The sequence below is a fragment of the Asparagus officinalis genome, chromosome 4 (assembly GCF_001876935.1).
Source record: "Asparagus officinalis chromosome 4, Aspof.V1, whole genome shotgun sequence".
NCBI lineage: Eukaryota > Viridiplantae > Streptophyta > Magnoliopsida > Asparagales > Asparagaceae > Asparagus > Asparagus officinalis.
Genome location: NC_033797.1, coordinates 18,434,023 through 18,437,584, shown reverse-complemented (window position 1 = coordinate 18,437,584; position 3,562 = coordinate 18,434,023).

Below are 3,562 nucleotides of genomic sequence, written 5' to 3'. Positions count from 1 at the left end.
CTAAATTATTGTTTTTTGTATTGTTTATAGGCCAAATGTTTTGTTTTATGATTTATATTGATGATCAGTATATTGTTAGGAAATTAACAGTACAATAAGACATTTCCCGTCTTTGTGATGAGATGAGAAAAAATAGAAAAAAAAATACAAAGAGAAATAGATAGATTGCACACATAAGATTTACTGAGCTTCAGCTCAAATTGAGCATACGTCCTCACTCGCCCCTTCTTCGTTGTTTCCACTCTAATCAAATGAAAGCTTACAAAACGTCTTCTCTTAAGTTGGTATAACTTAACTTGAGGATCACTTTCTCTTAAACTCACTTGAGGATTACAACTTTCTCTCAAATTCACTTGAGAAGTACAGATTTGCATGTGGTTCTTCTTCTTACTTCTTGTTTTCAACATTCACCATCTCCCCTCTATTTATAAGGATGATATGCCTCTTGAGTACACCACATTCATTACATGGGGTTAGGGAAGTCTAAAGACTAGCCCTTTTTTTTAATGCATGGGGAAAGACAATCTATCAATGCATGCATGTAGCCAACCACAAAATCTCCATGGATTAAATCCATATTAATTCATCATGGGGATGTACCCCCGTTCCTATCAATATCCCCCTCTATCCTCAGGAGGAGAAAGCTTTCAAACAGTAATCGTACATGCCTTTCTTCTGCAGAAGTTATGCTTCTCTTTTGATAGAGGCTTCGTCATCATGTCAGACGGATTTTGGCTTGTATCAATCTTCTTAATGTGCATAAGACGATTCTCCAAAGCATCACGGATCCAATGAAAGAGTACGTCGATATGTTTTGTCCTTGAATGATAGATAGCATTTTTACTCAAGTCGATGACGCTCTGACTGTCACAGTATATAGTGTACTTCTCTTGCTTGAGAGATAGCTCCTTCAGAAAATTTTTCATCCACAAGAGCTCCTTGATGGCTTCTGTAGCAGCTATATACTCAGCTTCTATGGTGGATAGAGCGATACACTTTTTTAGCTTTGATTGTCATGATACGGCTCCCCTTGCAAAGGTAAATAAGTATCCTGCTGTGGACTTTCTTTTATCCAAGTCACATGCCATATCAGAATCAGTGTAGCCTTCCAATATAGGTTTTTCATCTCCAAAACATAAAGAATATTTAGAGATTCCTCTAAGATATCTTCGTATCCATTTTACTGCTTCCTAATGTTCTTTACCAGGATTGGCAAGAAAACGACTTACCACTCTAACTGCATGTGTTATGTCGGGTCTTGTACAAACCATGGAGTACATCAAACTTCCGACGGCCGAGGCAAATGGAATGCTCTTCATCTCCCCCTTCTCCTTCTCACTTGAAGGGCTTTGTTGTGTATTTAGCTTAAAATGAGCTGCTAGTGGTGTACCGGTTGGCTTAGAGTTCAACATATTGAACATCTTCAAAACACGCTCAATGTATCTTTCTTGTGATAGACACAACTTTCTCGCACTATTGTCTCGAGAAATCTTCATTACCAATATATGTTGTGTTGCTCCTAAGTCCTTCATGTCAAAGGACTTGCTCAGCTCTTTCTTTAACCTATCAATTTTAGACCTATCTTTTTCAACAATAAGCATATCATTAACATATAGAGAGAACAATAAAATCATCATCCGGGAACTTTTGAACATAAACACAATGATCTGGAGATATTCTTTCGTACACATGGTCAAGCATAAAAGAATCAAACTTTTTATATCATTGTCGCGGTGCCTGCTTGAGTCCGTACAAGCTCTTCTTCAATTTGTAAACCAAGTGTTCTTTGCCCTTTACCTTGAAACCCTCTGGCTACTCCATATATATTTTTTTTCTGTCAAATCACCATGGAGGAATGTTATCTTTACATCTAACTGCTCAACTTTAAGGTCTTGAGAAGCAATAAGACCAAGAATAACACGAATATAAGACATCTTTACAACAGAAGAAAAAATTTCTTCATAGTCAACACCTTACTTCTGACTGAAACATTTCACCACGAAGCTGTTTGCGGTGAAAGTTGATTTCTTCATTGCTGAATCTATTACACGTTTATCGGTTACAGATTCAAAATAAAATTAGTCTTTTTATAAGACTTTCTTACACAATGAAAAAAATAAAAAAAATACAACTCTCTTCAAACAAACGCAATGGGTGTTTATCGCCCGCTGCTTGCGTGGGATCTTGGCCTGTGACGGGGACGTTAATATCCGTGTACCACCGCTGATCAGATCTGATTGCTAAAAAAGTCGGGCAGAGCTTCGTTGATTCGCGAAGGAATCAAGAAACCGTAGCGCTTATCTCGGCAACGGCGAGATAATTGCTCTTCTTAAGATTATCGCAATGGGATAATCTTAAGGAACGGACCCGGGAACTGCAGTTCTGACGAGCTCCTCTTCTTTATGCCGACGAACTCGATCAGGTCTCTACTCCTCCTCCTCTCTAAAATTCGTGCACTTTTGATCTTCAATCTAGCAGAGCTTCGCCAACGCTCGAGAATTCCAGCTCTGAAAAAATGAGGTTCCCGGGGCTGTATTTATAGGCTCTAAGGAAGTCTGATCAGTTAAAACTATATAACGGCTCATTTTTGGGCCTGGAGACACCCCTGGGTGTCTCGGTGTCTCGGCCTTGGCCGAGACACCTTGGGGTATCTCGCTTGTGCCGAGACACCTCGGGGTGTCTCAACTCAGACTGAGACCCTTTTTTCGTACACTTGTCCGTTTCCGCCGTAATTTCTTCATCCGAACTCGGATTTGAGTGATTCAAAGTACGTCGGAAAGCTGACGAGGAGTTTTATAAGCTCTGATGATTAGATCATTGTGGATTAAGATGGGATAGGAGCGTCGTTTCACCTTTTGTAAGCAACGCGGGGCTCCCGATCAGTTCGTATCCTCATTATTCTGAAACTCTGTTACTTCACGTAGTCCGTCGATCCACTTTAAGCATTCGTCGATGTCAATCAAGATTCTGTGAGCCGGATAGTGACGTTCATCGTCTTTTCTTAGCGCTGAGCTATTCGTGGAGACCTATAGGTAATTTTCGATGCCTACAGATACCCCCTCCAAAGCATTTCAGACTCGTTTCTTTTATAGAAGAGGCTAGAATACTTTGGATGTGATTGGTCCAGCCTTCGATCGGTGTAAAGGACTTTTAATTAGCTTCAACTCTTGGCTCCTTCAATTTTCAGTCTATTCGATGCTTTGACGAATAGCTGAAGTCCTTCCGGCGCTGTGTTTATCGCCTGGCCGTCGTCGGAGTCTCGAGTCTAAAACTGATGAGTTGAGTTTGGCTCGTGTCATTGAGTTGACTTAGAACTGACTATCTCCATCGCATCATGCTGACTTAGGGTTTCAGATCGCCATACGTTAACTTTTTATCACAACGCGTTGACCGGCGTTGACCTAGGGTTTTGGATTAATCATCGTTAACATAGTTTATACTCGTACTCTGCTAGAGTATACACAGTTTAAGCTCTTAAGATATTGGAGCATGGCGGTCCCAACAGTTGGGGCTGCAGGACCAGCTGTTAAAGCTGATTCGTCTGCAGATATGGATCTTATTC